Source organism: Mandrillus leucophaeus, unplaced genomic scaffold (genome assembly GCF_000951045.1).
Source record: "Mandrillus leucophaeus isolate KB7577 unplaced genomic scaffold, Mleu.le_1.0 Scaffold258, whole genome shotgun sequence".
Classification (NCBI taxonomy): Eukaryota; Metazoa; Chordata; class Mammalia; order Primates; family Cercopithecidae; genus Mandrillus; species Mandrillus leucophaeus.
The window spans coordinates 2,342,350-2,367,434 of record NW_012102676.1 but is presented as its reverse complement, the minus strand read 5'-3'; the positions used below and the strand labels follow the sequence as shown (position 1 = coordinate 2,367,434).

Here is a 25,085-nt window from a genome sequence, read left to right as displayed (position 1 = left end):
GGTGAACCCCGTCTCTACTAAAAAATACAAAAAACTAGCCAGGTGAGGTAGCGGGCACCTGTAGTCCCAGCTACTCGGGAGGCTGAGCCAGGAGAATGGCGTGAACCCAGGAGGCGGAGCTTGCAGTGAGCTGCGATCCGGTCACTGCACTGCAGCCTGGGCGACAGAGCGAGACTCCGTCTCAAAAAAAAAAAAAAAAAAAAAAAAAAAAATCAAATACTTAAATATTTATTATTTATATCATATGATTTATTAAAACATCTCACAAACTAATTTTGCTTTCCTTCTATTGAATCCACTGCAAGTCTTGCGTATGTTTTAGCACATGGGCTGTAGGTTGTAAGATATGCCGGCCATTCTACTTCGTATCAAAAGTCATCAATATCTAATTAAACATCACTACCAAAATGAATTTTATAGCTCTATAAACTGTTATGTTCTGGTGCTCAAAAACACATTCTTTTATGTTATACTAAATTAAATACTCATGGTCTTGTTACTAGACACAGCAAAATGTCATGCAGATCCTTGATATATTTGTTTTGGCAAAGAACTAATGTATAGCAAAACAATGATTCTCAGATTAAAGTAAAGTAGCTCTTCTCAAATAATGACAAATAAAAAGAATCTATTTTAATGTATTTCAAAATATCCATGATCTGAGGTACAGAATATTCTGTTTAGACTCCTGATTTGTCTATGTTAGGGAGCCCAGGCTATCTAAAAGAATATTTAATATGGTAAACTTTCAAGCTTTGCATTCAGTAAATGAATGCGGTCAGGGTCAGTTGTATCATTTGAATGACTGTTTCTATCACTTCAGATGTGAGTTTGCTCTTTAAATGTAAAACACTTGGCCTTTTTTTTTTTTTTTTTTTTTGAGTTATTTGGCTATTTCATATGTTATCTTGCCAGGCTCTCTTAAAGTAAAACTTGCTTTCTATGTAAATATTTATGTCTTTAGAAGGTACTGACCTGAGTGGCAGAAACTCTTTAAAAATATCTGAAATGACCTAAAGCTATGAAGCCCCAAGTATCTCCCTATGATCCTAAATATTTCTGTTAGTACACAAACTTGTAAAACCCTTTTCTTTGACCCAACAAAAACATTCATAGTAGCAATCCCTTTAGTTGGGAAGAATAATCAACAAGCCATTCATTCTTCTCCATGGTAAAATACCTCAATGCTGAAAGAATCTTTCCTCTTAAGACTTTTGTATGACAAGTTAAAATCCTCTTAAAGTGAAATAATCCAGAAACTGTGCAAAATGACTAATAAATGACAATTGTGTGTCTGATTCTTGTTTTCTCTCATAATGAGACTCTAGTTTTAAAAAATTATATCTAATTTCTAGTTCATCATGCCCAGTATACTCAAAATCGTCCTATTACTTAGCATTTCTCAGCCTCACAAGATGTCAATTTGGTTTCTATTTAAAAAATTGTGTCCCTAAGAATCCTTATGAGAATTTATAACTGGGGGAAATAATTTCAGTTGAAGGATCAAAGTGGTAATTTCAGGAAAGTGATATTTAAAGCAAAGTAACAGAATATGGAAAAAGTGTATCCAGCCAGAGGGAGTGAGTCAGGAAAGGGCAGGTTCTAAGGTAAGAAAGAGTTGCATTCTTTCAAAATAAAATAAAAGTTGGTCAGTATTTTGGGAGGCCAAGTGGGCGGATCACGAGGTCAGGAGTTCAAGACCAGCCTGGCCAACATGGTGAAACACTGTCTCTACTAAAAATAGAAAAATTAGCCAGGTGTGGTGGCACACACCTGTAATCCCAGCTACTTGGGAGGCTGAGACAGAATTGCTTGAACCTGGGAGGTGGAGGTTGCTGTGAGCCAAGACCATGCCATTGCACTCCAACCTTGGCAACAGAGTGAGACTCCATCTCAAATAAATAAATAAATAAATAAATAAATAAATAAATAAAATAAAGCAAATAAAAGTTGTATATTGTTTCTAGATGAAGCAACCGATTGCTAGAGTTACTCAAGGTCAAGTTGGAACAATAGCATAGTTGAATTGCAAGGATCTTACAAATGGAAGAGGTTTGGATTGCATCCTCATGCCATAAGAAGCCCCTCAAAAGACTCTGAGCAGGGAAGCTGAGACATAATAAAATATAATAATTTATAATTATTCATTCCTATAATTATTAAATTAATGCTCTTTTTAACAAAATGCTTAAGTATCAAAACTAACGTTGTCTCTAAGAGTCTCATACCAAGCTTGTAACTTTAATTTAATCACCATTAAAATTTAGTGTATAGATTTATATTTGCTTATATAACTACATAATATATAGTGAATAATGTGTTGCTACTACTCGGGAGGCTGAGGCAGGAGAATGGCGTAAACCCGGGAGGCGGAGCTTGCAGTGAGCTGCGATCCGGTCACTGCACTGCAGCCTGGGCGACAGAGCGAGACTCCGTCTCAAAAAAAAAAACAACAACAACAACAACAACAACAAAAACATATTCCTATTTATGTTTAATTGCTCGTTTCCAGTTTTATGTTATAGTAAACAATGCTGCAATAAAAATTCCTTGTCATATGTCTTTCTATTCAAGTGTCTATTTTATTGAATAAATAAATAACAATGAGGCTGTTAGGCCAAAGATTACAGGAAATTTGAATTTTAATAAGTTATGATAAAATATATTTCTAATATTTTACAGTAATTTTCAGTTATGACAATTTATAAGAAACCACTTGCTTATACCATTGCCAGACTAGATGTTACCAAATGTTTTAAAATTTTGCCAGTCTGATGAGAGAACTTTGGCTTACAATGTTATTGTTGGTATTGTGATCATTATTTCAGTTCTATGACTATTATTGAAGTTGAGCATCTTTTCACATATTTGGCCATTACAGTCACCACTATAAATTGATTGCTCTTATTCTGTTGAATTATTTCCATAGTTCTGTCACCTTTTTTGAAGCATTTTAGTACATCCTTGAACACTAGGGAAATGCCTATTATGACAAGTATTTTCTCTCAACAAGTCACTTGCTTTTGATTTTTATTAAGATAAATTTTCTAAGATATTTTAAATTTCTATGTAACAAAATTACCAAAAGAACATTCTTGCCATTTTCTCAAAAGTAAATTGGGAATTAAGAGTGCATGCAGAACAATGAAGTCATAAACATTTATTAGCATTAGGAAATAGAAAAAAAAAAAAGATTGCTAGATATTATGTTTGTAGAATGCTGGTTGTTTTATACCAGGAACACTGTGGTGGAGATTTCTGATTTTGTAGGGTTGTGTGCCTTTCTTCAACTTCCTATTTCCTATTGACCTGAATATGTTGAACTCTTTAAGAGCCATACTTTGTTAACCTGTAGAAGATTGAGTAAAATGCTAATGATTCTTCTTTCAGAAAAATTTAAATTTTTTTTTATCCAAAAGAAGTGCAAATGACTTTTATACCATAACCCAAAGGTTAGTATATATTGCCTTGTACACCATTAACCACTCCAGTAACCTTTGGCAAATTTATTTCTGCATTCCTTTAACTGTTCAACTCTATAAATCTCACATTTCTTAATTTTTTTGAATCATTCCTGCTATTTTACTAGTTCCTTTATTAATGAATGAGTCAAATAACATATTTGAAATAAGCTCATTTTGTATTTTTTATATAAGTTATATTTTTAACTTAAAAAAATTCTACTTCAACAGAAGATTCCCAGGCAAGAGATTTTCATGGTCTCAAGATGATTAATAGAGAGAAGGAAAGTTTGGAGTTAAAAAAATGAGAAAGTAAATATGGATGTATTTGGGAGTGTGAGGGTAAAGAGAAATTGAGGATAAGAGAGAAAGAAAGAGGGAGGGAATGAGAATGCATACCTGAAGGATGTCGTCCACAAAAGGGCATTGTTTGACAGTCAGAGTTTATACTAGAGTCTTGAATTTCACACAAGGACCATATCTTCTTTGCTCACAATAGCAAGAGTAGAAAGAGTAGGGATGAGGTAGATTTATAGATTAGTAGGTAGTATTGATTTTTTTTTGTTTTAATGTTTTAATTTCTACTTTCTTTTTCTTATTTAGGTAAATTTTTGGCGTACAAGTGCAATTTTGTTACATGCATAGATTGTGTAGTGGTCAAGTCAGAACTTTTAGTGTATCAATCACCAGAACAACATGCATTGACCCATTCGTAATTTATCATCCTTCATTCTCTTCCCATCCTTCCTCCCTTCTGAGTCTCCATTGTCTATCATTCCACTGTTTATATTCATGTGTACAGTTTTTAGCAACCACTTACGAGTAAGAGTATGCAATATTTTCCTTTCCATGTGTGACTTGTTTTGCTCAAGATAATAACCTTCAGTTCCATCTACGCTGCTGCAAAATACATGATTTCATTCTTTTTTATGGTTGAATAGTACTACGTTGTGTATATATGCCACATTTTCTTTATCTTATCATCTGGTTGATGGACACTTAGGTTGAATCTTTGCTATTTTAAATAGTGCTGCAATAAACACAGGCACGCAGGTATCTTTTGACATATTATTCATTTTCTATTTCTGTATGAAATACAGAATATGGCTATCTGAGAGTAGGGTGAAAGGTAATGGCTGAAGATTTAAGAAGAATAGAAAAGTTGTGTCATTTTTGATGATGTGAAAGCATGCTTTCCAGAAAAAATGTAACATTATTACAGTGGAGTACTTGGTTATAATCATGAATGTATAAAGATATTTTCTGGGATATATTTTCTCCTCCTCCTTTCTTGTCTTTGCCTAACTTAGATTTGTAATTTACTTATAAATGTTACATATATACATATATACATATATGTATACATGTATATAATATATATCTATATATTTGTTTGCAAAGTTTTAAGAGTCTGTCTTCCCCTGAAGTATGGAGCCTCAATAAAATTAGGAAGCAAGCCATTTTGCTCACCTTTGGGATGGAGCACAGTGGTAATGTTTGATTAAATGAGTATCACTGAATGTCAGTGAACCACAAACAAATGCATACTATAACACAAAATATGTAGATCTATAATATATTGAATGAAATCAAATTTTCTAGCTTTTTAAAATAAATATGAAAATGGGAGAATACACACATATACACATAGAGATGAAGACAGAGATATAGAGATGATACTTAGTTATAAAGAGATTGAGATAGCTGCAAGATTTTTCCTTGGAGTGTACACTCAGAGCCATGTGGTTTTGTATTAACCACTGTGACTATTCATACTTTTGAACAAATTTGAGAGTCCCTTTTTCGGAACCTCTTATGAAAAGGAGAGACCTGAACTGAAAGCCTTAATTGGCATTGTGCGCACATAAGTGGATTCAGGAGCTCGGCAAATAATACCTAATTATGTGCCACATCTAACTAAGATCATAACAAATGCTGTAGTGAATGAAGTACATATAAATTTATTTTCTTTTCACTTTTAGCCCTGTTCTAAACCCAATTATACCCAACAAACAAGTGAATCAGTAGAATAACACCACCAATTAATAAATACCTGCTTCCATCACCATTCTGCCACTTTTCACAATGAGAGCTAACTCTGTATTAATGTCATTATAGAAAACAAAGTGAATCAAAAGGAATAAACATCTTTGAATCTTAAAGTGTCCTTCTAGACCTGGCGTCAATTAACTTTTTCTTAAAGTACCAGATAGAAAATATTTTAGAGTTTGTGGGCCAATAGGTCTGTGTTGCAGCTAGTGATCTCTGTTATTGCAGTGCAAAAACAGTCCTAAAATATATGTAAACAAAAAATTCAGCCATATTCCAATAAAACTTTATTTAAAAATACAATCAGACCCTTGTTCCAGGCAACACTGAAAGAATTTTTAATATAATTATTTATTTCTCTTATACTATATCCATTATTGAAACTGAACCATTTAACTATCCATTTTCCCTCAGTATTACAGGAGAAAAAAAGTCCATCCTTGAATGATTGTGAATTTCAGTTCATTCTTTATGTCCAGGCAGCCTTTAGTTATAAATAAAATGGATAGAAAGCCATGTCAGATTGACCTTGTCCCTTACCTTAGAAGGTTTTCACACAGCTTTTTAAAATATCTGTATTTCTCCTGCCTGCTTCCCAAACGTGGAGATAAATATGTTCCCTGACAGCCTGACTTTTTCTGAGGCAGCACTCAATTTATCACTCTGCTCCTTGAGCACATTTTCCAAATCCTGACAAAAACATCCCTGAAACCTTCAGAGGGGAAAAATAAACCCTCATCTCAGGCTCTGTAAATTACCGCCAAGTATAGCCATGAATAAAATAAGAATCAATCCTGATTCATGTTTTAGAACATCCTACAAAACAGCAACTCATGCTCCAAAGGCCATTGTCAGAACTTAGACCAGAGGAAATTAGGTAGGAAACAGAAAATACACTAAATATTCTCTTTTGTGCCACTTTTTGTTAAGAAGCCAATGATTAGAGATCTCTGAGTGAAACAGTATTAACCTCATGATTTCTCTGAAGCCTGCTTTCTTTAAATTACATAAAACTCAGAGAAAATGAAAAACAACAAAAAACTAAGGACTTAGAACACAGAAGCAGGCCCATCACTGACAGAAGGGCTTAGTTGAAATGCTCTTAGACTTCCTGGGAGCACAGAAAAATGCATTAGCCTTGATTGGTTTAGATGATTGCTGACTTGAAAGCTCCTATATTTAAGAAACATCTGAGCGAGGTAACTTGATGTTCCTTGAATGATGAGTAGAGCCAAAATCAGTCTGTGTAGGAAGGAAAGGAGAGAATATATACATGTAACTGAAGGGACTCCTAACACTGCAATCACCTTTTCTCAAATATTGTTATAACTATGGGCACTACACAAATAAATTTCCTATACTCAAGGACAACCATGTAGTAGAAGATCTAAGAAAGCTACAGACATACAGGAGGCAAACAAGATTAACATCAAAATACATACAAAGGTGGAATAACAGAACCTGAAGTTGTGGATGAAGAAAAGGTTGGGAGAGAAAATAATGTTTCTTGGAGAGAGTGAGAATAGAGCTGCTCCTGGAAAGATGGAAGAAATTAGGAAGAAACCGTTGTGAGGAGGGTCAACTGCTGTGAGAGAAGAAGGAGAATGCAAGGAGTATAAAGTGGCACATAGAGACCAAATAAAAGGTGTGCTTCATTAAGTGGTTAAATGTGCCTGCATACATGTATGGGGCACGGTTAAAATTACTCTATTATTAATAGATTAATAATAGGAGTTGCATCAATTCATGCTAACTTTGTACCATGGACTGTGCCAAGATAATTTATGGATTATGTTGGATAATCCATAATATCATAGATTTAGGACTTAAAACAGCAATTTAATGAGTAGCTATTATTAATCCCATTTGAAAAACTGAACATTGTGATTAAATTATTTAATCAAAATCAGACAACTAGTAAGTGCTAAAGCCAGGATTTAAACCAAGTCTTTCTTAATCACCGTACTAAACAATTGTAGCAAGCTAAGGGGAATCTACAGATTTTTTTTCTTTTTGCTTGAATGCCAGGCCAAGGTGAATCTATGACTGACTTACAAAAAATAAAGGAAGGATCTACTGAATTATTTTGAGCAAGAACATGGTAAAATCAAAACCCTGTACAAGAAAATTGATAGGGAGGAGGATAGAATGCAAGTATTAAGCAAGAATTGGTTAGAAATGAAGAAACCATACAGCAAGTTAAGAATACAGTCGAGTGAAATGTAGGAGTTTGTAATTGTCTAGTACGGGCAGAAATTGAAAGAAAAGGACAAATGTGAGAGGCAATAGAGACAGAAAAGTTTAAAAGATATAATTTGAATTAGCCAATACGGAAGCTGGGAGGATACTAGAAAGAGGGACCATTTCAAGGTGACTGAGATCCGAACATGGGAAGAAATGTTTGGAAGGATGTAGATAAACTCAGTTTTGGTACTATTCTTGAGGTGACAGCAAGATATATAGACAGAAAAATCTAGTAGGTAGATGAGGATAGCTCAAAAGTCCTTCAAATTCAACACGTTTAAACTGAATTCATGAGACACAAAAATAACAGCAAACCAAAGACTTCTGTTCGAACTCTCTCTCAATTGGTACAAGGCACTGGTTTCCCTGTTGCAAATACCAGAAGGCTAAAGGTCATTCTTGACTTTTCTACATCATTTCCTCATATATTCATTTCAGACTATCACAAGCCCTGCCAATTTCACGTCATAAATATCACTACAATTTATCTTTCTCACTGTTGACACCATTACTGCAGTAATCCGGGCTAAAATAATCACTCACCTTTATTACTACAATGGCTGACTGGCTACCACCTTCCATCTGGCCGACATGCAGTTCATCCAGCACATTGCAGCTAGAGTAATCCTATCAAAACATAAATTATGCTGTCCACATATCCTCACCTCCCTTAAATCCTCAATTATTTCCAGTGCTCTAAGGTTAAAGATAAAACAGCCTTGTGCCATCTGACTCCTGCTTAATCTCATATCATACCCACTCCAGCCAAAATGGACTTCTAGCTCTTAAGTCAGTCTTGCAATAAAGTGTTTTTACACGCTTTTCTGCATTCTTTTTATTATCTAGTTAATACCGATCATCCATCAAATCTCAGTTTATAATTATTTCTTCAAAAAGCCTTTCCAATCTTCTTCACTAGGACAGATAATACTGTGTTATTCAGAACATTTCTAGTGTGATTTACTATTTAATTGTGTGGTTATTATATGTTTTCTCTCCACTTTAACACCAACAATTCACAGTTTACCTGGCTGAATCAGGCTTTTACTCCACCACATCACTGAAATTTCCCTTTAAAAGGCCAGCAAAGATCTATCTTTCCCAATCCTGTAGTTGATCCGCAATCATCTTGCCGATCTTCTCAGTAGCAATTGACACAGCTCTTTCTTCTTGAAACATTTCCTTTCTTGGCACCAGGGGCAATGTATTCTCTTGGCTTTCTCTTCCTGTTCCTTCTTAATTACTTTGCAGATTTCTGTACTTCTTCTCTAATGCAAAAAATTGGTGTACTCCAAGGCTTAGCATTGGACCTTCTTCTCCATGTACACTCAGTCCCTAGGGGGTCTCTTCTGGTTACAGGTCTACAAACAACTCCCAGATTTTTGTCTCCAACAACTCCCCTTAATTTCAGTCTCATATACACACTGTCTACTTAACATCATCACTTGGAAATCTTAGAGACATTTCAAATATATTATGTCAATAGAACAATGGAACACATTTTAAAAATAAATCTAAAATAGCACACTATTTAAAATAGCACCCACTCTCCATCACTCTTGTTCCTCTTGCCCTGACTTATTTTCTTCATGACATATATATAAAATTGTATCACATATTTAATTTTTACTTGCTATCTCCTCCAAGAAAATGTAAATTTTAAAATATGCTACTTTAAAACTGCATTTCCAGTGTCTAGAACAGCACCTGGCATCAAGTAGCTGCTCAAAATATATTTGTGAAATTACATCACAGATAATATCAATCACTGTCACTACACTGAAAACTCAATGGAGACAGAAACTTCTTATGTGTTTAATTACCATTGTTTTCCCAATACCTGTTGAATGGGAATTATTAAATGCTTTTTGACTGATTGAATAAGTAGAAATAGTATCAGAATAGTGCAATCTTAACAATGACAAAGGAGGACAGAGTTGCAACAAGATGTAAATCTATTAAAAACAGGAAATGTGAGAATGACAGGAACTGGTAAAAGGAAAATGTATTTAATAATTAGGAAGTTATCAAATCATTTTAAGGCCAATTTAAGTATGGTGCATGCTGATAGCAGATGGTAACTGGCTAAGGAAGTAGTGGGAAACACAGAGACAGAGGCTCCAAAGGTAGGCATGATATGGTAGATACTATTCTAAACACATGGGCTCTTTTCATTCCATACACCAGTGTTGAAATTTCCTACGCAAACATAGCCATACCCCTCTCACCCATACTTAAAGAGTCCTCTTCCTTATGGGCATCTTAAATCCTAAAGTATTGTCCCTGTTCATTTTCCTCTTTGTGTGAATAAGGAGCCGTACATCTGAAACTTGTGAAGATCAATCATTGCTTAGAATACATTACATTTCATTTTGCATTTCAGGCTTTATAGCGAAAATATAAATGATATCCCCCTTATTTATTTGCTAGTATAAGGAAAATAAAACGTCACTGGTAGATTTAAAAGCAAAGTGAAACTGGAATACCAATAAAAGACTGAGCAATCTAAAAGAGAATATTTGTTAATTCTTCAAAATTTCCCTTGGTTCTATTCCTTCACTTTCATGTTTGTGTAAAGAAGGTATTATATATCTGAAAACTGTCAGGGTAGAATATCGTTGTGAAATTAAGTTTCAAAGGTGGCTACATTTAGGTAGTGTCTGAAGCTTCTTATTTAAATATTGAAATTGGGAAGTATAAGTACATAATTATTTGATTAGCCTAATATTTCCTGGCCTGTCATAATTTTCTAAGTTTAATGATTTTGAAAACACTTAGCTAGACTATATAGCTTGCATCTGGATGTTTGATTCTGGGTGAAAGAGTAACACCACGGATTGCAGCAGCCAGGAAATGTTAATTACATTATTTTAAAAGCAGTTAGAAGTGTAGGAACCAGTCCACAAAAGACTCTAAGCTGGTCAGAACAAAAAGGCTGTTCAGGTTCTAGCACTGGCAAGAATGAGGACCATGACTCAGCTATGTTTAGCATTCACTTTGATTTACTATCATACCAGCAAATTATCCTTGTGAAGAATAAACACAAGATTAAGAATGCGAGTGAATAGATGCTCCCTGAGGCTTGGTTTTATTCCACACAAGGGCATATCCAAAGTTCAGCTCTACCAGCATTCCATGCAGAGGGAGCAATCCTCTCAGTCAGCAAAGTGCAAAATATGGGAATTTGATCTCTTATAACCATCTGAATGGGAGGTTGTGTCAGGACTAAAGGGCTAGCCCCTTTTGGGGAGCTTCTTGTCGCATTTCAGATAAACAGTTCTGCATTTTATTTCTTAGTGCTTTCTTAGACCATCTAAACTTCCAGTGTGGTAGGCCTGGTTATGGCCCACTGAAAAACCCACTTGAAAAGGAGATGGGAGATGGGAGAGGAAGCTCATCTCACAAAACAGTGCTTGGTTTGGGAAACTGGAGTTGCGTATCCAGCTAGCAAAGAATAAATAATCCTTGGGTAGTAACAGACCACCAAAGTTTTTCCCATTGTAAAAGAAAAAACAAGTTTCATAGGGATCGTTTAATAGTTTATACTCAATCTCTAAGCAATCTAAAGTTGAAATGGAAAGGAAAAGAGTCCCAAAATAAAGACATAAAATTCCACTCCAAACCGACAAAAACAAAAAGTATGGAATTGGAATCTGAACAGCATAAGATAGGGACGACTTTGATTTGATAGAAGCAGACATAATTTTTAACTCAGACCTGTCAAGGAAGTATTTCTTCAAAGTCAAATAAGTTTTTCAATTATTTTTCTGTTTTGCCTGCGATAAATATAATACAGAAATATATTAACCCCTTTGGGTGATGTCTAAAACCAATGAAAAAGAGGAAAAGTAAAACAAGTATGCATTAAAAAATGCAGCAACTTGTCAGAATTTACCTAATTATAAAATCTACTGATATTCCTCAGCCTGAGAGTGTTTTCATTCCATACCGTTTTCATTAACTTGCGAAGTTATACCATTAAAAATCCCACAGATAAAATTAATGAGGGCACATGCTATATTGTGTTTCAGACAAAATGACTGAGTATACTTTTTTTAGGTCGCAACTAACCCTATTTATATAGCTTACGTAAAATTACATAGGCAAGAAAAGCCAGATATTTAAAAGTTATTCCAGGGACAATCTCATTTTATGATTTCTGAAGCTAAATAACATGATTTTTGATAGATGAGAAATGTACACTTGCAAAATAGACTAGTATACTACTATGGATAAATCCATTTGAAGCTACAGTTTGCTATAAATCATGCTTTTCCCCTAAAATGCCTTCACTTATCTCATTAGATAATATTTGCTTCCATGGAAAGAATGATGTGGGGATAGGGCTGTAAGAAACAAAGTCCTAGCACAAGTGACCACCCACTCCTGAATTGAACCTGGAAACTATGACAAAAATCTTTAATAAGCATTTCTCCACAGTTCACATAGTAAATATGGGATATGTCTGAGAAAAATGTTTTCTTTCTGTTACCATGGGCATATTGTCATTTAAATGAGGCTCTGAGAAAGCGACATAGCACTGGGGAAAATACACCAGCTAATCATTTATTCTCCCCATGTGTGTGACCTCTTAGCCTTCTGTTTACTTCCTGTAAGACCTCGAAGCCTCCATGCTTGTTCTTGTCAGACACTGAAAATAACATTTATCCCTCCTCTTTATATCCAGGCTCACAATCTGAATACCAATGACCAATTCACAGAATGCCACAAATGAAAAAAAGAAAAAAAAAATCCCTAAATCTAACTTATGCTTCTGAAATTGAATAAAGTTCCAATGACTACATTTAGTCGAATTAAAAATAATTTCATTCTTTCAAATATAATAGCATTATTGAATATTATCTCCAGAATGAGAAAACATAGGTATTACTGTTAAATATAAAAGAGGGGAAAATATGCTAATGTACAGGTACTTGTTCAGCATCAATACAAACCATACTGATAAATGGGCCAAGAGGATGTACCAGTACTCCCACATTATCCACAGGGAATACATGCCAAAGCACCAAGTAGATGCCCGAAACCACGAATAGTACCAAACTCTGTACTACAATGTAGTGCATTTCAGAGAATGAAGAAGATAGTCACTTACCTCTTTAATAAAGTAGACAAAACAATAAAAAACACTATTGACCCAGAGAGATGCTTTATGAGATAACTCATCATCCCCAATCAAGAAAGATGCATTATTAGAGTTCACCTATTTATTCAGTGCTTTTTAGGTACCTGTTTTGTGTCAGGCAATGTTCAAACCACTGGAAAACAAAACAAAACAAAACAAAAACAAAAACAAAAACAAAAACAGAGAACCAGAGACACAATAGGAGTGCAAGTAAAGTGGAAAAGCAGCACTGAAGGAATGAATAAGCAGCTTAATGTCAAAGGAACATTAGATTGGAAGAGAACAAGGTGACAATAGACATTGTTGAAGAGATAAAGAAGGACCCTGCTATGAAGCTTTGCCTAAAAGCAAGGGATACAGAGAAGGTGGTGAGTAGAGAGAAGTAGGGTTAAAGTCGTTGTGGATATTAATGATTTTTAAATTAAAATCCAAATTTAATTCAAATGTCTAAATGCCAGTACCCAAAATAAAAATAAATGACACAAAGAAGAAGTCAAACTACTTATCTCTCTTTTCGTAAGAAAATACGAAGTACATGGGCAGCAGGGCTCTATAAGAAAACTGCTGTGGACAGTGAAAAGAAAATAAAACATGGACATTTAGAAGAATTACCAGGGTCAGACTGAGGTGAGAGATCATAGACTTATTATGACACCAGTTTTCATAGTTTTGTGATTTTCAATAGCATTCAATAACCCAGTTGAAAATACAATGCTAGATTGCTCAACTGAGAAAGGGTAAGGATTCTGCCAGATAGAAAAAGGAAGGAAAAGAGTAATACAGGGAAATAAAGATTTGTGCAATAGAGCTATTTGTGTTGTATACTAGTTATTGTTTGGACAGTAAGGGGAAAGAGAATGAGAAAAAAGTCATGGAAGAAAATGAGGTGGGTCAAGCTACTGGATATTGGTGGGAGGAAGAGAGAGCAATGCGATCATTTAGAGTATCTCATGATTTCAAAGTGGAGAAGTTCCAGGTAATACCAAGATCCAGAATGGAGGCAATGCCCGGTGGATAACATGGAAAGATGTGGAATGTCAATGAAGGTAAGGTGATTAAGGGATTTCTGCCAAGGATAATTGACTTACCTTACCTATGTACTTTAACCAATCCTAATGATAACAAGAGATATAAATAAAGGAACATAACCATACAGACTTCTAAATCAGAAAGAGTAATAAGGAAGATAATAGATGTCACTGAGGGGTAGATGGTGGTAATGTAAGTCAAGGCAAAATGAAAAACATATATATATGTATATATACACACACATATATAAATACATATGAATAAAGTTATACATTAAGGTAAATTGTTATCATTATAAATTCATGATCATCTTGTCAAATATCCACCCGTACCTGCCCCCACAAAACAACCTAGATCACAATACATGACTCTGGTCCAAGATCTGTCTAATTTTATCCATAAACTTCAAATTTTCTCCACCTTGTTCAAACTCTACAGAGAAAATTTAAATTAAAAAAAATACCTAACTTACGGCTATAAAACCTAAATACCTGTTCAAATTGATATATTCTTTCTTTTCTCTGCTTTTTCTTTATAGGCAGTGTACCTTCTAGTCAAAGTCAACCAACATCCTATATATATGTGTGTGTGTGTGTATATATACATATATATGTGTATATACGTGTGTGTATATATGTATATATACATATATGTATATATGTATACATAAATATATATATACACATATATACATACATATATATATGTTCAGGGTACATGTGCAGGATGTGCAGGTTTGTCACATAGGTAAATGTGTGCCATGGTAGTTTGTTGCACAGATCATCCAATCACCTAGGTATTCAACCCAGCATACATTAGCTATTCTTCCTGATGCTCTCCCTCCCCCCACCCCACACCTTACAGGCCCTAGTGTATGTTAATCCCCCCCATATTTCTATTCACACCCTACTTTTCATAGATGTTTAAACATAATCAAAAGTTCCCAATTCAGAAAAGTAAAAGCTCTTTCAAACTTCTATTATTCTCCAGAAACAGCTCTACCTTTCTCTAAACCTTCATAGATTAACTCTTTGAATGAGTCACTCTGTCTCCATTTCCTGAACTCCTACTCACTCAACAAGTTTTTGTCTGGGTTTCACCCCTCATGACTCCAGCAATACATGTTTAGCTATAATCACCAGTGATCTTCCAGTGTTCAAATTCAATGGGTATGTTTTAGTTCTCATCTCAATTAACCTCTCAGCAACATCCAACAGTGATGATTACTTTGTCATTCTTATAAGACGTTTTTTTTCCTGGTCTTTAGAATGTGCCAGGTTTCTGTTGCTGTTTTCCTCCTCCATGACAATTCATTTTCATTCCTTGCAAACTCATCTATTCCAGTGCACTTTAAAAGTATTAGGATATGTCAAGATTTGTTTCTAAAATTACCTCCTTTTTCATTCTACGTTCTCTTCCCAGGGATTTGTAGCGATGCCAAGACTTCATTCCCCATCTATACCACCAAATTTTTATATCTCTTTCCTAGTTCGTTGCCGTTATCTCTTTAATCATATAGCCAACTGTTCAATCTAGAATTATGCTTGAATAAATGAAAGAAATACCAGTTTTTATAAGAGGATAAAAGAATAATGATTTCTAGATATATCTTAGGAATTGCTTTTACTTTCCCTTCTTGAGTAAATTTCTATTCTTCCTTCAAGATCTGACTCAAATTCTAAATTATCTGTGATTAATTCCTGAGTCTCTTGTTCTCCCCATCTCCTATAGCAACTTGCGCCTACTTCTACAACTGCACATAGCCCATGGTATTATAATTTATACATGTGTCTTCCTCCAACTCCCAGTATAGGATCTCCATAATGTCAAAATCAGGTTCTATTCATAATTTTCTTCCAGAATCTACTACTCTGATGTCTGGTAGGTGCTCAAAACTTTTAAGTGAACATTAAAATGCCAATAGACCAGTACTTCCTAAAATGTGCTCCAGGGTTTTCAAATATATATTAATAGATGCTCCCAGAAGGATGGATTCTGTGGTTAAATAAGGCCAGGGAAGTTTATACTAAATTCTGTTTTAGAGATGCTGATTCACATGTGAAGGACTATAAGAAGTTCTTAAAATAAAAAACTGTTCAACTTTATTTAATATTTAAATAAGGAAGATGCCTTTCTCCTTTCCTCTTTTAACATATGTATTAGCATTCCTCAAACAGTCTTTCTTTATCTCTTAATGTAGTTTGAATTTTAACTCATGAGGATCAGCAAAACACATATTAAAGAACCAGAGAGGATGGCACCTTCTCTTTGATCCAGATGCTCCATGATGACAAGATACAGGCTCTAATTTCTTTAATATAACTTTGAAACTTCTTAGTGGAGAAAAATTTTTTATCAACATGGCACTGCTATATATTGACAAATACATCAAATCTAACATATTCTTTTTGTGTTTTGTTTTCTACAAAGTCACTAATTCACATTGCCTAGCCATAAAGAACAGCAATATAATTACAGCCACATTCAAGTCATTGTTTTGTTTTGTTTACTGAAAGTGCTCTTTCACTTTTGATATTATCTTTTTGCTAATATAGTTGCCTAAGCACCAAATGTACCACCATGCAGTTATACAGGTAGCTTGAACAAAAAAAGCATTAATAGCTCTAAAACAAAATTTCCACTTCAAGCTCAAAAACCTTATCACTTTACTTTCAGAACATGTTGTCTAGTAGTTTGGATAGAGTACATTCAAAATCAGAATGTAAAACGACAGTCTTCCCCTAAATGGCTTTTATGCTATGTTATCTTCAATGTGTAACAAAGAAGAAATCTCTATTTGCCAAATAGGAACTTTTAATATATATCATGACAAACAACATTATATAACAATAGAGCACCCCTCCTAGTAATCAGAATTCTCATTAAGAACAACATGATAGCAAAATGACTCATCAGCTTGTTGTGCTCTTTTTCTATTTGGGACAAGTGTGGGGAAGTTACAAGTTGTTTATGTGCAACCCAAAATGACAGGCAAGAGAAGTTACTAAGCAACATTAAATACTTGCATTTTTCTAATCTTTAAAAGCTGTCCAAAGCTGAATAATCCTATAATATACAGGTAACAGGAAAAGCAATGTGGGAGTTATGTTTTTGACAGAATGAAAATGTTTTGTTTAATAATTCTAAAATTCTGATTCACTATGAGTTCATCTGTTTTGGTCTTAAAAATTATTTCAGGTGTTTAAGCCTCTTCTACTCACTTTCACCTCTTACACTCACTGTCCACAAGACAGGCAAGGTCTACAATGAAAACAAGGCATAATGGGGGTTTGCGGGTGGGGCAGGAGTGGTCCTTATGCCTCCTGAAACCAGCTTGTTCTCCTATTAATTATATTATTCCTATTGTGTAAATAGGATCTTTTGCTCATCTCAACAACAGCTCTTTGTTCCTTTCACAGCACTATCACCACAACAAAGTATGCACTTGTTTCCTTGTTTAGGTCTATTCACATCTGTCTTCCACCAAAGTGTAACTCTTTAGTACTGTGAGAACTTTTCCACCCATTCCTCTTCTTTCACCGATCCTGGCAGAATGCTTGACAGAGTAGCCCATCAATGACTGAAGGATGAATAGGATACAGGGCTGTGGTATAAGTAAGTACTTCTGTCTCCTACGGCATAGTTTTCATATCTCTATATGAATCTTAGACTTCCCAGAACTAGCTGAGTATTACTGACAATCTCCATCATACACACTAGGAAAGGCAAGACAAGTGAGAATTCCCCAGCCCTTATTTCTTTTCATTAAGGAACCAACAAACAGATTCCTTGGTTAAGCGCCAAACAAGAAACACTTCCTTATATTTTCTGTCTCAGCAAAATAAGTTACTGAATAAACTACAAACTCATCTTTTCTGCCTGAAGTTTTGTTTTCAGGTCAAGGATCTTGTCATGTTTTTCTATAGCACCTCTGTTTCTTCCTCCTTTCCAGTTCATATAATCCAAAGGGAGTTTGATCTAAAAACTAATAGGTTTCCTCACATCAGAGGTCATGTTTCCCAAACATGCTTAGGTACAAATAGCGGAGTAGTCAATATAGAGCAAAACAGAATATCCTTTTGTATATTAAATGATGATAGCTATAACTATGTGTTAAGAAGATCAGAGAAGAAAGAATGAAAGACCTTTCATCATCATTTTAGGTAAGAGAAAGGGAGTTAAAATTTCTGAGGACTAATTGCATGCCAGCTATTCTTCTGGGTAGTTTATGTGTGTGGGTTAACTTATGTATGTTAATAGTTACCACTTTTTATAGTTTAATAAGAACATTTGGGGCACAATGGTAAGTAATGAAATCTTACAAAGTGTTTATAATAATATTTAATAAATTTTGTAGCCTCAATATTTTATTAATATAAAACTAAGAAATATTTTTAGATTTAGATTTTATTTAGAACATTTTCTTTACTACTGATATTTTTTCTCTGAGACAATATTCCAAGTAAGTTGGAAATAATAGCTAATACTTTTTAGTGTTTATTATGTGTATTCTGTTTAAGCCCCTTACATCCATGATTAAATCATTTAATTCTATGAAATGGATTGCATTTTCATTATCACTGTTTTACAAGGAGAAGTCTAAAGCATAGAATTTAAGTTACTTCCTTAAATTCATCCAAAAAGTAAGGATTTTACATCCAGACAGTTTGAATGCAGAAACTAAGTTTCAAGTCAAACCTAAGAAAATGATGAAACTCAACAAAGCTTCTTTTCACACTGAGAAATTATATATGGAGTTGACTTCTCCATACCCTTATTCACAATTCCATCTCATTATGAACAATCAAAACACAATACACAACTTGAGATTCTAAAAAAAAATGTGTATTATAAAGCACAGCCCAGCTGCCTCACTGGGGGAAACTCATTCCGAGATTACTCTATTGATGGAACTCTAAAGACATTTTAAATAGCTATGCAATTCTCATCCCATCTGCCCTTCCCCTGATTATTCGATAACTGATTCATGTGGATTAGAAAGAAGACTAAAATATAATAGTTTGACCTAAGATGGTACTTTAAAAAAAGAAATGTATTTGGAAAGCCCTATGTGTTATACAGTTCACATAGATACAATATTAGAATAGTAAATGAAATAAATGTATAAAAACATTTAAAAATAGAATTTGAATGATCACATAACCTGATAATTTGTAGGATGGGGTTTCTGGATTGGTTTTCCCACCATCAACCATCACTTTTCTCTAGTGGTAGTGAAGTCTTGAATGTCTACTTGCAGATATGATTCACAATTTATGAGCTATGACTGAATTGAAATCAGTGTGTTTTTCCTCAAGGGAAATAAGAGTTTAAGAAACAATTAAAAATCACCTTTTCACAACTTCACATTATTGTCCCACAAGAGCAAAACATCTTTGATGAGCCACTTATTCTACTATTTGGGTTTTTCCCCCCTCTGAAGATATGTTAATAACCTGAAACCAGAAAATATGTACCAGTAAAAATTTTGATTTTGTGATCTGGAAATAAATATTTTATCTGTCATATTCCAAAATATTGCCCCATGTATTCTAAATATATAATACCATAGAAGGTAATAAATGTGTTCTGAGTAATTTTATGCTAATCATGACTTCTACTTATTAAAATACACACTTGCTATCAGACATCATAGTTTTTATTTGAAAGCTAATTCTCTTGTCTTTGGTGGGCAGGGGGCAAAGGCTAAATATTGTAGAAGTGGGACTACCTATTCCTTCAGTGGATAGAATTAGAGCCTATAATAATACAGTTATTAAAAGAAGTGTTTATTAAGCTCCAATATTATATTAGACACTGTGTTAAGCACTAAACTTTCAAAGATATATAAGTTTGAACCCCTTCCTCAATGTAGAAAACAGATTATTTCAATTCTCCATGGCATATTCAATAATAAAGGCAAGCACAAGTTTCAGTGGAACCACTTAGAAAAACTGTTGGGTCCGTGGCAGAAACCAACTAGATACCTCAAAGTGTCATGATACTAGAGTAGGAGATTAAAGGGCAAAGGCACATTATCAAATGAAACACATTAGCGTGGAGAGAGGGCAGAGGAGTTTGGGTGTCCAAAAGTAAATTACAAAGAGGCAAATGTAAGCAGAGACAAAGAAGGTGCAACATTGTGTGAACTGTGGAGGGTTATAATAAGCCAGTGGTAGTTAATAGTGAATTTAGAGCCTTTTGGTTAGAAGAGTGGTCTCCAGAGCTAGACTGCCTGAGTTCAAACCCTGGCTCTATTCCTACCAGTTTGTAACTGTGACAAGTCACTTAACCCTGTTGTCCTTCAGTTTGCTCTTTTATAAAATGGGAATGAGGATAATAATAAAATTATCCCAAAAGGGTATGATCAAGATTAAATATGCAAGATATTTATAAAGGCAAATGCCATGTAGTAAGCACTCAGTGAAAGTTACTATCATTATTTTTAAACTAGAAGAAGAAGAGAGCCAATGGGCAAGAGAGCTGATTTTAGCACCACATTCAAAAATCAACCCTGAAAACTAACTCTATTCCCAATCCTAACCTGAAGTGTCACAAATGACAAGAGAATGAATCAGGGCCAACAATGTGAATGTATTTGCAAAGCCCTGTCACCACGTACACATCTGACAATAACTCAGGAGCATCAAGTTAGTTTATGAAGTGTGTCCATTTCTTCTCTGATTTTGGAGGTAACAGCTTTTGTGCTCCTTGCATCTATAGTGATCGGCATATTGCCAATCAAAAATAACTGACTGAGGACATTGTGTTTCAAATTCACAATGCAATACAAATTCCCTGTTAAAAGGCAAATCCTTCATTTCAAATTGTTGACTCAGAAAATCCTTAAAAAAGAATTTCGGCTGTTTAAATTTAGCATGCTGAGAAAGACCAATCTTAAAATATTGTTTGGCTCTACGCCCATAACATTTTCACTTTATTCTTTGTTAGTGTTTGTCTTCTGTGATAAGAAGACAAGTGACAGTAATCATGTTAGTCTCTGTAACACTTCACATTTTACCTAAATGAACCATTTTGTTTTTATCCTCACCAGTTAAAGATGGCCTTTTGCTTCCTGGCACGTTTTCAGAAAGTGATTATGCAAGAACCAGTGATATTTCCAATTACTCTTTTACCTCTTCAGTCAGCATCTGGCCTTTCTCCCCCACTTTTCTTTGAATCATTGTTTTTCCACTTTTAAAAGGAGTATATAAAGGAGATTATCTGATGACAAGCATAATCTAATTTTTGTAATAAGACCTTACAACTATTTAAAGAAATGTTTTGAGTCTGCACTTTATCTGTGACTAAAGATCTCTACCCCACACACAGTCCAAAGAGTTTGTTATTTAGTGTCCCTTAGGACAAAGAATGTGGAGATATTTTTGGACCAGCCTTCCACTATATGATTCCCTTATTTTCTTTTTATACCTGTCTGTGTTTAGGTCTTCCAACTTTTCTCTTCCCATATTAACTGCATTATCTTCCTTCCTGGCAATGTCCCCATGTTCATTTTCAGAGTTTGTGTAGCCAAAGCAGAGCCTGAAATTGGAATGGTGAGTGTGCCAAGTTTGGATCTGGGGTCAATGCAGGTGGATTTCAGTTTAGGTGGATCCAAGGTTGGGTATCATCAGAGAAAGAAGACCACTCAAGCACTACCCACCCACAGCATCCACAAAACAATATGCTAAACCCCACCCCGATCCATAATGGAGTACAATTTTAATTTTTTTTTAGGAAGTAAAGCAATTAAGAATTAGAGTTAGTCACACTGAGTGGTTAATTCTAACCCAGCATTCACTAAATATGTTGCTTTCAGAAATTTGTTTATTCCCTCTGAGTTTGAGTTTTTTCTAAAGGGGAGAAAATGCCATCTCCCTCCTGTAGCTGTTATACCATAAATGAGAAGGCATATGTAAAGCTCTTGACCCAGTATGTGCAAATGTCACACTCAAAATAACCGTCCACTACTCATTCATTGTGTGATGAACAAAGCATATGAGGAAATAATCCAGGGCTATCAAGCAGTTGAACCTACTTCATAGTAAATACCCAAGATATTGACTGTGGTATTGGGACATACCATACGTGACTCACTTGGTCAGAATTTGCATTGGTGTTTCACAAGAGAAAGAAAATGCTATTGCTGGGAGAGGGGCAATAGGAATAGGCTTCCTCACAATTTTTCCTAGAGTTTGCTCTGGGCAAGTGCTTCTCAGCTAGAGGTATTACTCTTTAGAGGATACTGCAACAGTATTGTGCATATATAAATACAGCTCTGTTCCTGAAGGCAGCTAGAAGTGGCATCCAGGAGAGGATCATCTTAAAATGTCATTTCAAGTCTATCCATCACATCACAGTCATTATTAGTAGACAGAATTAGATTTCGTGATCAGCAGCTATCTTCATCTGGCTTGTCTGGCTACGACTCTCCCTTCTTTCAATAGTGTGCAAGAAAAAGCATCAGTCATAGGATACTAGTTCAGATACTATCCCAGCAAAACTTACCAATGGTTTTAACTTAAATTGTTAAAACAATTTAAATAATTGTTTTATTATACAAATGATTTTGATAATCTTCTTCTCAGTCAAAACAGGAGCTTTGCTTACCAGTAGGACAAGAAAGCATGAAGCAAAGGCATTGCCACCACTCAACTCCAACTACATAAGTTTCTATATTTTAAAAAATGTTGTCAAATTTTCATCAGTGATCTTAACCTAATTTTCCTTCTCTTTAGCTACATACAGGTTTCAGTTAATAATAGTTGAATCTAGAGTGTTAGGGAACTGCTTGCAAATTTCTTCCAACCATATTCTTCTATTCTTCATATAGACTTTTTCGTTCTCTTTCTCATTGGTGTCAAAAAAATTTAATCACCCTCATGTATGCACTATTGTAGCAAATATATTTCCTGAATTATATTTTACTCAGTGATTCACAAAGTCACATGTAGACTTTATGCACAGGGCTACTATGTATGTGTGTGGAATGGATCACGTATAACAAATTGGGTTTTCCAACAATGCCAAAAAATATTAAGTAAGCCTTTATACCTAGAGATCCTCATGATGAGTAGAAAATTAGCCAACACAATTCCAAAGACATTCTTGACATGTTTTATTTTTGGTAAAAGCATGAAATTTGGGGGATTAGAGAAAGAGTAGCACAATTTAAAACTGAAATTATAGGATAAGAGTAGTCCTTAGTTACCTATTTTTCTAAGGACAGATTATTTTAGAATTACTTTGCTTTTCACAATTGTTATTTCATAAAATTTGAAGCCTTCTTATCCTGTGGAATTAATGCTAGCCTATGGACGTATCCAGATTAAAATCCTAGATTCTCTTTTAGGTAATTTCTGTTTTGTCAATAATTTTTATTGGAGAAAAATGTACTAATACAGTGTTTTCTCCAATGATCATCTAACTAAGTGTAACTTTTTTGTGTAATATCTCCTTTCTGCTTGAGGGATTCCCCACCACTCACAACCACTATAAAAATCTGGTGAATGCGTCAGGACCTGGTTAGGTACCCCAACATTTTTAGATTAATTATTTCTGATCTCTTTTCTAGAAAAGACCTTCAGTATTCTGCTTGCATTCATGTTTATTCGGTCATTTGCTTTACAATGGACTGGTCCTTGCTGACCTGTTTTTAAGAGTTGGTTATCTGCAATTTGAGCAACCAGTTGAAGTTGTTTTTTAAAAGTTTTAAGCCTTCATTTTCTGCCAGTGAACACAATGCTGCTTGGTTTCTAAGTATAGAGCCATCTATGTAAAAACCTCCACTTTGAAATCACAAGAAAGAAACTGTTCAGCAAGTGGAGGAGATTATTACAGCATGAAGAAATTGAGGGAACCCTCCATGTGACACTCACTAAATAGTATTTGAATGTTTATCGTATCATCAGTGTGGCCTAGGCTGTTGCCTAGCAGTTATCTAGAGACCTACTTCACATTTTATTTTAATGTAATAAGGTAAATCAAAGACTTTTGTTTGCTTGCTTGCTTGTTTAGTTCACAGATTAGGAATAAATCTGGACTGGAACTTGTAACAATTAACTAGGGCATTTGAAAGTCTAAGCCAACCTCTTTATGAATTACCTTTTGAAAAGGCAAGCTGCTATCTCATTGGTAACTTTGAGGAGACCACTCTTGGAATTAAATTTAGAAAACATTTACCAGTTGTGTCGCCTAAAATCACAATGGACAGGGCACTTTCTGCATAGCTAATACACAAGCGGCATCCGTCTGCAAATCACAGAGCACCCCTACTATAGCATAACTAGGACAGGAGTCAGGGAGACGAACCGATTTAACATTTCACGGAGAATTCAAAGCTATGCTTCTCTAACTTTCCTCCCCATTTCTTCTCAGCTTCCCTTCCCCCGCACCACATACCCAGAAGCCACTCAATTTGCCAACCATGTCCAGTTTAACTTACTGCAGTGTGATGCAGGCGAAAGCTGGGCGCATCTCTGAAGCGAGAGCCACTGCTTTTCCGGAGAGGAACTGGGACTAGCCAGCTCTCAGGATCCTTTCCAATTCACACGCTTCCCGCACAGTAAGAAGGCTCCCACACAGCTCGGCTTCCCCAGAGGAGTGGAGCTTCAAGAACTCTGCTCACAGCATCCTCCTCTCCACTGCCACCCCCTTCCAGAACACCCGGCCCATTGGAACTAGTGTCTGAAAGATGGAAATCTACTTCCAGGCAGCAACACAGGCTGCCTGCAGTTCACCCTTCTCTGATCATTTGCAACTCAAAAACAGCGGAGGCTGAAAGACGTAGGTTTCCGGAGCCTGAAAGTCATCTTTGGCGTCCCCCTTCCCCACCTCTCACTCCTCCCACTTCATCCCCGCTCCTCTATCGCGGCCACCCCCCAGTCCTCCAGTCTCCCACTCAAGCTAGCTATCACAAATGATTATTTTATCATCCAAATCAGTAAGCAGCTGAAGGAAACAATTTGTCAGAGATGAAATACCTGTTGTCCATGACTAACGCTCTTCTTTAGTCTCTCTTAGTCCTTGATTTATGTCAAGACGCGTTGATATGGGAAGTCTGTGCTGTGCTGTGTGTGTGTGTGTGTGTGTGTGTGTGTGTGTGTGTTGAGGAGGAGGCGATTTGCGCGGCTGCGAGAACCAGCCCTGCCTATCTCTGG

The 25,085-nt window shown here is 35.2% G+C and overlaps 1 protein-coding gene across 1 annotated transcript in view; it reads right to left on the bottom strand.

The window, feature by feature from the left end:
* Positions 1-24,709, bottom strand: part of DGKB (diacylglycerol kinase, beta 90kDa) — a 773,008-nt gene extending 748,299 nt beyond the window's left edge. Inside the window, exon 1 of the mRNA XM_011983975.1 lies at positions 24,371-24,709. The gene's annotated coding sequence lies outside the window, so the exon portion shown is untranslated. The remainder of the gene's footprint in view (positions 1-24,370) is intronic.
* Positions 24,710-25,085: the final 376 nt, after the last annotated feature.